We start from the raw sequence: 12,002 nt of genomic DNA, 5'->3' as shown, positions 1-12,002 counted from the left end.
GACGAGTCTTTTTGGGTGTGGCACTTTAGTACTGATGTCATTTTTACATGCAAACCTATTATATAAGTGCTCACCCAAGTGTCCCTTTAAAAAAAAAAAAAACAGCTCAAAAATCCATTTTATCCAGTGGAACCTCTCAGGTCTTACAAAAAAAAATGGAAATATGAATAACAAATACGAAAAAGAAAAAAAAATAACATTCTTAACTGTCATACAAGTATGAACCACTACAAAATAAAAACATAAGAGTATCTTAAATGTAATGTAATAAATTTAATGACAACACGTATGGTTAAGTCTTACTGCTTTGAATGTGAGCATCAGCGTTAGGCGAAGTAAATGGGTTATTTTTTGTGAAGGAAACATTTTTTCTAAAAAAATAAATAAAAAAAGAAAATTTTAAAAAGTAATCTTTGACATAAATGGAAATAGCATTCATTTGTTCCATCCTCCATCCCCAAGAAACAAACAAAAAAATACAGTTTGATGATTTAATGTTGTACAGCTCCTCATGGTAGGCAATGTAGTACAGTCTTGCAGCCACAATGAAGGAGAATAGTACTTCTTCTACTACTACTGTGAGTGAATCCGTAAGATGCTGTAATATTACTCATTTTTGGATGAAGATGAAGAGTATATGCTTGGCCGGCCCATGAATAGAGACATTTTGCAACTCTGCATATAATTGACCCCCAAAGAATTCTTGGAACAAAAATGCTGATGAATGAAAAATTGGGAAAAATATCCCAGAAAAAAATGACATTAAAAAATATTGATAAAGATTTTTTTTTTTTTTTAATTCTGGGAATATGCAAACCTGTGGATGCTGAACCTCGAGTAGACGGGGGTCAACTGTTTTGTCAACTGTCTACATGTGTTGCCCCAGTGTTTGTTTTCATATCTATGTTGCTTCTTAAACCGTGATTTGCAATGCTAATAGCATGTTAATGGCATTTTGCATTGTTTGTTCACATTTAAGCTAAACTGACTTTTTAAGGCAAAGCTATGTGTTTGTTTTAAATTGACTGTGTACAGTAATTCTCTTTGTTCCTTCCCAGTGGGAATAGCAATAAAAAAGCTTAAGGCTTCTTTTTTGATCAATTGTTCAAGATTTGCTAAACTGCTAAATATTCTCAAGTAAGTTGAATTACTTTAAATTCACTGCCGCCATACAGCGCTCGCAAGTCGAAGCAAAGGAAAAAAAAAGGCAGAATAATGGCTCTTATCTAGAAAAAATCGTGTCGGGTCACTCATATCTCAAGGCACCACCATAGGTTTGTTTCATTGTATCTATTGTCTACCATTATAACTTACTATCATAGTGTCAGGAATCACCTACATGAACATCTGAACTTTATTTTGATGTCAATTAGAGGAACTTTAAATGGTGGCAGGTGTGCTGACTCCCATTTACTGTAACGAGTTGAAATGTGGTTAATGCCGAGCACAGCTGTAAGCGTGTGTCCACAGTTGTTATTTTTTACTTTCTTTGTCTAAACTATTTCTCAGGTTAAGGGTACAGATTTTAGATCACTCGAATGGTGGGAAAAGTTTAGAAAAGAAGAAATTTGTCTTGGTCTCATACTTTGTCATCACAAAAACCTGGCATTTGAACAGGGGTGTGTAGACTTTTTATATCCACCGAAGCTCCATCACGTCACACGAGTGTATGTGAGGCCCTCCCTGTGTTGCTTCTTCTCATCCCTCCACCTGCTCCCTTGCCTGCCTCCCTCTCCAAGCTGTCCCGTGGGACGTTGATGATGCTTTGACAGTGAGCTTTTCGTCTGTTCTTGGAGGTGCGGCTTGTATTTTTGTACCATAGAGGCGGGGGCTGCCACCACCGCCACAAGAATAGAGCTTGCAGAGTTGTAGTGTATAGTGTGGGGGTGGCATCTGGGGAGCGCTGCTGATGGTTGCTGGAAAGTGTGAGAGTGAAGCCATTGTAAAGACAGAAGGTGGTTGGTGCTATTGCGTAAGTTGGCTTCTTGTCTGCAAATTTAGCCCAAGCTTGCTCACGCATAAATTTGATGAGCAGCACGATTGCGCTCGTCACAGCTCGGGTATTTAAAGCTACCACAGTGTGTTTGCCTGTGTAGCAGTTGCCGTTCCCAATTTAGGTTTGGACTAAATAGGGCATATAACATTAGGTACAGATGTTCAAATCAAGCATTAAGGAAGTAGGGTCCTTTATTTCCTGCATGTCAATCAGATGTAATACTTGATTGGTCACTCATTGAAATAATTGGTTATTTTAATCCTAGAAAATGAATGTAGTAACATTTTCAAAAATTGCAATCACTATCATTATATTCGGCATTACGAATTAATATTAGGGCCGCACTGAAACGGAGGGAAAAAGCTTAGGTTAGTAAAGGTTATTTTCCAAGAAAATCGTTTTTTTTTCCCATGAAAAAGAAGTACGGGTAATACATTTCATGAGAAAAAACATCATAATACTTGGAGAAAAATAGTACAGTGGACTCCCACGTACTCGTGATCCGGCGCCCGTAGATTTGCACTTTCACAGATACCTTTTTGCAAAGTTTTGTTTGTTTCGTCATCAACTTACAGCGCAGCCCCCTCCCCAACCGTTGTTTGTCATAAAAAATGCATTTTTGAATGTTTATCGGGTTTTTTTTTTTTTTTTAATGATTTTGGGGTGTTAAAGAAATTACTATTATTGATATTTTTACTCCAACAACCACCTAACCCCCAATGCATTTCAATGGGAGTAAATATTTTCGTGGCTTTCCACTAGTCGCAGGCCAGCCTGGTCCCAATTCCCTACAAATAGTGGGTGTCCACTGCACTGTTGTCTATAAAAAATAAATAAATAAATAAATAAATAAATAAATAAAAATAAAAAAAATCAGATTTTTACAATATTAAGAAAATCCGTCTTTTTTGGGTGGAGGAAAAAGTATCATCAAAAGTAAAAAAGCTTGCGTGACAAAGTTATTATCCAACGTACTGTTGCCAATGCACTTTTAGCCTGTAATTGAACGCGACTAACAGTTAAAAACACAAATACAAAATGAAAACACCCACAAAGAGCATGGAGCAGATTCTCACATTTGAATGGCCATGTGGTAAATGGCTAATCCGATTGACCCCAACTCCTGAATTGAGCAATATGACCATGCCCACCTCTCCTCCCTCCATGTCTTGGTGGGAGTCGCGACAGGCACCAATCACAATTTGTCCATTCAAAGTCATTCTAAATATGCAGGGATGGATATTCCGTCCCAAGGACGGAACGGTCCTTTGTGGATGGGAAGTCTTTTAAAAAGGACGGAATAAGCAAGGACGGAAGTGGGTTTTCATCCATCCCTCTATTCGTCCCAAACCGGTTCGAGTACCGTGTGATGTGTTGTGTTGGGTTCTTTTAAAAAGAAAGACCACTGTTCTCTTCCGTGATACCACGGAGCAGCCATGACTAAGCCTGCACAACACTTTAGATCGCGCTTTTTCATGTGCTTTCCCTCCCTGCAGTATTGTTCTCATAGGCATTGTCCGCCCTCTAGTGGATGCCCATTTCATTGATGAGAATAAATGTGCATAGTAATTTTGTTTTGCTAACTGTTAACCGACAGAATGTAAGGACGGAAGCGCTTTAAAAGGACTAGGACGGACGGGTTGGAGGACAATTATTTTTCTGAACAAGGACGGAGGGATGAGGACAGAAGGGTACCCAGGTCGTGGATGGAGGACAGAGCGGTAAAAAAGGGTAAAGTGCCCATTTCTGTAAATACGTCAATAATGTCAAAATAATGGGACCGACCAGCCCCAAAATGTATGTGGACATCTCTACTTTGGCCAACTCCAACCTCTGAAAACATCACAAAACCATTAGCCTTTCCATGTCTCACTAAAAGAGAATGAGGAAACAAGTAGCTTATGTGCAGTTTCTGTCGTCTTGTCTGTTTTAATTAATAAGTCACCAAGATACGCATACGATTACACAATGCGTTCCGAGAGGCTTTTCGCAAGTTTAATTGTTCGTAGGTCATTAAATATGACATTTTAAAGAAATCAATTTTTCGTTCTATTTTTTACGTTTAAACATTTTCTTGTTTTGTACCAAAAAATAAAGGATCCTTTGAATAATCTTGATTTCAATTATTACCAAAATAGTCGTGATTGATATTTTTTTCATAATTGAGTCGCTCTAGCATATCCTCATTTGGGTCGTGTGCGGGCGTGCTGGATTTTGCTGGAAGTCCATTTTTGGAGAAGATCGCTGTCTGAAATTGACACTCGCGAAGCGGCGCCGCAATGTGACACGGAACATTCAAAAAGCTTTCTTTCGACGAAGGGTTTATCCGAAATTGACGCCCACTCGCATCGCAACGCCAACGCGGCTTCATGAATTTGCTGTAAGTGGTGGTGGACACGAACGTACTCGACAGCACAGTGCCGCATGTCTGGACAGTAAGAAGCTCTTTTTGTTGCGCTAACCTTGTCAGTTTAGTGTCCGAAAGCTAATTGCTGCCTTGACAATGCTATTACTTTTAACACCACCGCAGCAGCTACTGCTAGGTGTTGGGGAGGAACATCCATGCCTGGATCCTGAGACATAACAAAACTTTAGCATAACTAAATGTCAGAAAATTACAAATAGTCGCCACCGGAGTTCGTGTGCACTTTCATGCTCTTGTTCGCTTCAGCCCGTTGTAATTCAAGAAGCGATAGGAGGTGTGGATGTGATCATGGTTTTTGCACATATGAGCTGGCGTTTGAGCCAAAGTATTTTGTTCTATTTCAATTTTTATAGTGTCACACGATGAAGTGGACAAGAGATGTGTGCATTTGTATTTTGGTGGCCACCGTTTCAGACATATTTCAACGCTTGCCTCCCTGCTGTGACGTAGACAGCTGAGACAGAAAAAATAACAAGCCAAGCTCCAAAAGGGGGCGTGCCGATTTGTAGTAAATATCATCCCAAAAAAAACCTTAACTCACTACAGAGTCCTTTAGGGGGGTGAATTCTAGTAGAATTCTAGTGATTTTGCATGCATGCATACCGCATGCATACCTATAATACAAGTGCCAATGTTCAGCCCGTTCAAGTGTCTCTTTAATTACACTTTATCAAACCAGTTTATTTCTTGACATTCTCTGTTAATGTTTCATTAAAAAAAATACAATACAGTGCTATATCTCTTCATTTAAAAAAATACAGTAAGTAAGATAACAGTGCATCTCTCTTACTGTGTCAATCACAACTTTTGTAACACCGCAGCTCTTCTACAATTGTGCAGGTTTCCCTAAGGAAGTGTCCCCAAATGCGTAAATTTGCGCAGATGGGAGAAGTATGATATCATCTAACGTGGCGTGAATATCAACCTGCTGCTGTCAGCTGCGCAAGCTTGTGCGCCATACACTCAATGGGCCGCAGCAGCGGCATGCTTGAAATTCGCTTGGTGACTTCATTAACACTTCAAGCTCAACTTGTTTGTGTGTGCGCAAGTGTGCTTACAAACATCCTGTAGCTACGGAACTCAGATGACATCGTTACGTGTGAGTAAGCAACCTGTTTTTAGAGGCATTTTCTGTACTTTCAAAACAACATTTCCCACTGAGATCAATTATAATTGGAATAATCTGCTCCTGAGTCAAATCTGTCATCATCACAGAACATTTATTAACTGTCTTGGCAATGTTTTATTAACTGTTTAGCATTTATAATTGTCATAGTGTGAGCAGATATTTGCTCAAGGTGACCATAAAGTGCCTTTGGTGTCCTCATCAGAATCAATCAGGCATCTTGAAAATGTAGCAAAAGTGTGGAGTAATGGTCTTACGATAAATGCCCAAACATTTACACAGAAACCAGTATAAGTCTCTTCAAATGCGTTTCCTTCCATTTTATATGATTTTTTTTTTTTCATTGAACGTTCGTGATTTTGGTATGTCCCACACACAGCTCAGCTAACTGTAGTGTGTGTGATCAGTGGGTAATCGATAGGAATTAAACATGTGGTCCACAGCAAGTTGTTTGATAAAACGAGTCATTTTAATCATGTCTATTTCTACTTTCATAGTCATATTGAATATTTTGCATGCTGTCCACCCTGTCATTATAGTCTTTCTTCAAGGGAGGATGATGAATGATGTTATTCATTCACATTTCTTCATGTCAGTATGAAATGCAAAAGGAAATGTTACTCAAATGCGGGGGCGGTACTGAGTGTGGCTTGGGTTGAACTATTCGGCTATCAGGTGGGTTGATGGTGCTCGCTGCACTACAATATCAATCAACCAATAGGAGAATAGCTCAACCCTAGACACATTTTGGACCGTCCCCTCATTTGAATAACATTTCCTTCTGCAACGCAGCACCGAAACTGCCAAAATAAAAAATAAATACAAGTGAAAATAAAACATATCCTTAAAAATGGTTAAATGCATAATAGTTAAATGCAACTGAACGCCACTTAACAAATGTAGAGTATCTGATTTAAAAAATACCCAAAGAGGAAGTCAACCCAAACGTATTTTTTTCCAGAATATGTTCTGTGCAGGCCCACTAGTTGAGACAAGGCATTCTGATTAATATTGCGTTTGTGGAATATGAGTTAAGCAGCAAAATCCACCTGCTTTAAGCCATCTCAGGGGGCGGCCATTTTGTCACTTCTCTCGGCTGAAAATGACATCACAGTGTCTCAAGGTTCAGATAACAACAAATCATGGCTCAGCTCACCTGAGACCTGAACAGTTGTGATGTCGTTTTCAGTCGACAGAAGTGACAAAATGGACGTCCCCAGAGATGGCTAAAAATGGGTGGATTAAAACTCTTATTCCACAAACGCAATATTTATCAGAATGCCTTGTTTTATCTAGTGGGCTTGCATAGGACATATGGAAAAATGTGTTTGGGTTGATTTTCTCTTTAAGCCACTTTAACATTAAATTCAGCGATTCTGTCGCACACTACTAGATGGCTCGTGGGCTGTCCCTCCAGTTTTGTATTGTGGAATTTTTAAATATAAGATGGCAAATAAATCCTGAGGTCAAATTGTTATAATCCGCATTGAATTAAGATCAGTGATTATTTTAACCCCTGAGCCCATCTCGACCTCAGTCTCATTTTTATGATCACTACAGAAGGGTACGGCAAAGAGGACCACCACCACAGCACTAGTAATTTATTGCGACTTTATTTAGTTATGTATTTGTTTAGAATTTCATTAATTTAAATCTAATTCAATTAACCACTTAACAAACACGTTCAGTGTACACTACCAGTCAATAGTTTGGACACACTTATAATATTGAACGAGAAGCCGTGTACAAACTATACCAGTTAGTGTGTAAAATTGTTTATGCTAATAATATTTTCTTCATTCATTTACTAGAAATTAATCAACCAATTGTTGAATAAAATGTTAAATGCTAAAGTAAAATTGTTTATTTTACATTTTGAAGTTATTTGCAATAAATGAAGTACGCAAGCAATTATTTGAAAATGTTAACCAAATAGCATAAGTGGCATAGTCAGTTTTAACTAACTGCCATGGCAACGATAGTAACAGTCCTCATTATTGCAAGCTTGTACCATCAAATGAATATAAACCAAATTTTAAAAATGTAAGCTTTAAAAAAAAAAAAAGAAAAGTCCAACTGTGCTGCTTTTTGTCAGCGTTAAAAATGAAAGAGGCTACAATTACATAATTCATGAGTGAAAACAATCCGTCAGTGTGAAGCCCAGGTGTAAATAAGGCTACAGATGGCTGGATTCAATTTAGCAGCAATCTACGTAGCATTGGGGGACTCCAGTGAATGCTGGCCAACTGCCACGAGCTTCTGGGACTATTCATGACAGTAGCGATTTTGCTCCAAACGTGACAAGTCTGAATGGCAGCTCTCAAAGACGCGTCATTGGGAGGGACGAATGTGGATTTTTGTTCCTTCGAAAAGAGATGGCTGTGAGTCTGTGACCCTTTTGTGCTTTAGCCCAATGTACACATTGGTTTCCAGCTCTGATCTCATTCTCTCTCTCTCTCTCTCTCTTTGGCTTGAAGCGAGCCTCTTAAAAGTAGGCTAGGATTGACACGCTGCTTGTGTCTGACTCATGAGGGCTGTGGAACACTGAAACCCACTGAATGCATTTTGACTTGAGGCGTTCAACTCCCATGCACGGTGCATGGTAATGCGAGGCCGTCCACCAGGGCACACGGCGCCGCACTGCTGACGATCACAGCAGGAAAGAAAAACCCACACTGTTTGTATTGATGCTCTACTGTTCTGGTAACGGAGAAGCTATTGCAAACGTTTACGTACTTTGTGATAAAGCCAACTGGGTAATAACTAAGTAGCTGTAATTAAAATGATAAGACGTGACCTAAATAATCAGACTCAGTTCGGAAAAGCATTGTATAAACTTCCTCATTCCCACAGTATAAAAATCTTAGCTACAAGAAAAGTATACGAGATTAACTAGTAGATAAATTGTAATAAATTAATAAATTCATCTTTAACTCTTTCAATGCCAGTCATTAAAAAAAGAGAGAACAAATTGAGTGCTAGTCAAATTAGAGCAGTCTGGCTGATCTTTCAAGGCTCAAAGAATGTTGTGCTGTGTGACTACAAAAACACAGAAACTACCAATGAAAGATTAGACTTTTCTTTCATCACGCACTCAAAAAAGTGTGTTTATACCTTATTCTATTTTATAGTAATCAGCAGTAAAACAAAATGGGTTGGTTTCACCCAAATCACCTATTTTGGACCAAAATTGGTCCCACAGACGCAATGACACGTGCCCCATATTGTTTTTATTTCAACGATCACCGCGCTGTGCGTGTGTATGTCTGTTGTTTTTGTTTACTATTTTTTTTCTTTATTTGGCGGAGTGTCTGCTCGTGCGGCGCCTGCATGTGACGTGAAGATTAAGTTCTCAACACCGATTGACTGTCGCCGACGAGGGATGGACTGGGACCACTCGGGTCATTTAAATATGCAGACGGGAACTCGGTGATGGTTAGGCAATGCCCAGCTGTTTGTTTGTGTGAGTGTGTTTATGGTACTGTATGTACATTTCGCCATCGCTTCTACTTCTAAATTAAAATAATCTCCTTCATCATGCATCTCTTTTGTTAGAACATCAAAATGTGTATGCGTCATAGCCTTGGGCATGAGACAAAAATATATCTTTGATTTGTCTAGTAGAGTATTAGACCTTTGATTTGCTTGGATAACTTTCAGTTAAGTTGAGTATACTTTATTGTCCCCAGAGGAAAACTTGTCTTACAGACAGGATAAAAGACTATTAGGTCACTTTGTGAATGATTGAGTAAGTGGCATTACTCAATGACTCCAGTCCAAGGCCACTATTAGATGTTATGTTTTAGCAATACTGCATATATGCAGTGCCCTATAAAAGCATTGGAATGGCAATGTCAGTTCCTTTGTTTTTGTTGTATACTGAAGACATTTGGGTTTCAGAAGATGAATATGAGACAGAAGTTCAGACGTCCAACTTCTACTTAATAGCAGAGCTGGGCATTGCCTAACCGCATATTTAAATGACCCATTTGGTCCCAGTCCGTCCCTCGTCGGCGACAGCCAATCTGCGTTGAGAATGTAATCTTCACGTCACACGCAAGTGCCGCACGAGCAGACACCCCGCGAAAAAAAGAAAAAATATCAAATAAAAACAACAGACATACACACGCACAGCGTGGTGATCGGTGAAATAAAAACACAATATAAGCACATATTTCGCATCGGAAAAAAAATCTCATGGCACACCACCTAACAAAACAATTTACAAAAAGTGACTATACAGGGTCATTATGTACCTTCTGTCAAACAATTGATTGTTTTGCCTAATACTACACATGGTTGGCATAAATTAACAAAACAGTATTTTTTTTTCAGAAAATATATATTTTTTGTCAAAAATAATTGACTTTGGATAATTTTCCACGACACACCTGATAATCTCTTAAAGCACACTAATGTGTCACGGCACACTGGTTGAGAATCAATGCTCTATTGGGTTAACCACTGTATGGGTCGTTGTAAATCTGTGCTGTGCCTGTGTGCTCACAAGCTCATTTTTAACTGTAGCTCCGCTTTGGGGTGAAGCCATATAAACACCAGGAGGTTAGCTAAACAGTGCACAAGTAAACTGCTCAAGGAGCGGTGTGCCTTACCGGGGAACGAGAAAAACTGGAAAGTCCAAAAAGTCTGTGCAATACAAACGGCTTCTTTGCAATCACGATGATGCAGAAGCAGGCCATGGGAATGTTACTGTGTTTGTCAGTATGGATCTGTTGGCGGTTTAACTGTTCTTACTGAGTGATCCTAGAGCGTCTGTGGGAGTCTGGGATGCCTGAGCATCTGGACCTTGTAAAATAGAAGCAAAAGGAAAATGCCTTTATTCAACCAAGCAGAACGCAAGCTCGTGATATTATGCTTCTTAAAACACACACTGAGCAAAAATGTCAGCAAATTATCCACATGGGTGGGTACAGTGATGGCCAATCAGAGTGTCCATGTAATAATTAGGGCAGCATGGTGGACAAGCAGTTAGCACATCTGACTCAAAGTTCTGAGGTTCAAATCTCAGTTTGCATGTTCTCCCAATACTTGTGGGGATTTTCTCCAGGTACTCTGGCTTTCTCCCACATTCCAAGCACATAAAGCTATGTTTACACGACATTGCCGGCGGCCACGGTACCCCCCGATTCGGGATGGTCATGAGAATACACTTGGGGATGGGAAGAGTGCCAGCGAAATGTTGAAATTGTCAAAACATTTGCCACAGCAACCACAATGCGGATCCGAAAACTAGAAGGCCGTAGTATGCACATAAACCTAACAGTATGTAATAGGTCTTAACAATACCTAGAGGCAGTCCATAGATGGACAGGTTGCATATGTATTTTTCGGCATCTTACACTCACCGCCTACAAATCTTTAAAGGGACGTCAACCCAAACATATTTCTTTCCGAATATGTTCTATGCAAGCCCACTAGTTGAAACACGGCATTCTGATAAATATTGCGTTTGTGGAATAAGAGTTAATCCTCCCGTTCTTATTCATCTCTGGGGGCAGCCATTTTGTCATTTATGTCGACCGAAAATAACATAACTGCTCAGGTCTCAGGTAACGAGTCACGACCAATCACAGCTGTCCTGCTTTCTGAAGCTGAGCCGTGTGACTAACGGGCTCTTTTGCATGTTTTGGTCCAAGGAATGAACTACATTATGTTGATGAAATAATTGTCGCCAGAAAACAACAGATTCTTGGGTGACTTATAAAATACTTGTCCATCAGTGACTTGTTTTCGCTGCAATATGGCAGGTAAAGTGAGCGTCGGTTGTTACCAAGCTGACCGGCTGTGCGCAATACCCTTACACAAAGACGTTGTTCGACCTCTGTCATGGAATGAATGCCATCGCTGAAAATGGAAAATTTCTAGGTTTAAAGAAGATGCCAAACATAACACATAATAAGGCATCCATAGAAAGATCCTGTTATACTGTTTTAACAGTAGTGTGTTTATAGTGTTTTGTGTGTGTGTGTCAGTGGATGTTTTAGAGAAACATCTAATGCTTATTATACTACTGATTCATGGTACATGAATCCAATGACTTTGCCCTCTGAGAACAATTATGTCAAAACTAACTTATATTTAGAGAGATTAGATTGTTTAATTCAGGGAAAACTTCCCAGTATCCTTGGGCCGTTCCTTGATAACTACTTGTATATGAACAGTTGTATATGAGTGGACTGTACTAAACGTTTTATAATGAACATACTGTAAATTGAAATAAACCCTAAATGGATGCTTGTCAGCTATTACACAACCTGTGTGTACTTGTGGAGTTTTAGCCCCTATATCATGTTGCAATGGGACATTTAATAAAAGGCTGACTTCAAAGTTAAGCTTTCTTGTAAACAGTCTTCTTCATGCTAAGATCATAACCGCAGTTTGAGAGGAGCTCATGAAAAACGCTGAGTGAACACAGCAGTGTGAGGGAAAAAAAT

General features: G+C 39.3%; 1 long non-coding RNA gene across 4 annotated transcripts in view; it reads right to left on the bottom strand.

The window, feature by feature from the left end:
• The window catches only part of LOC147145023 (uncharacterized), a 37,248-nt gene that overhangs the window by 18,387 nt on the left and 6,859 nt on the right, over positions 1-12,002 (bottom strand). The window lies entirely within an intron of this gene.

Source organism: Filicampus tigris, chromosome 7, assembly GCF_054856515.1.
Source record: "Filicampus tigris isolate MCC_2025a chromosome 7, RoL_Ftig_1.0, whole genome shotgun sequence".
NCBI lineage: Eukaryota > Metazoa > Chordata > Actinopteri > Syngnathiformes > Syngnathidae > Filicampus > Filicampus tigris.
Note: the sequence above shows the minus strand (reverse complement) of the source record. Positions and strands in the feature narration are given on the sequence as shown.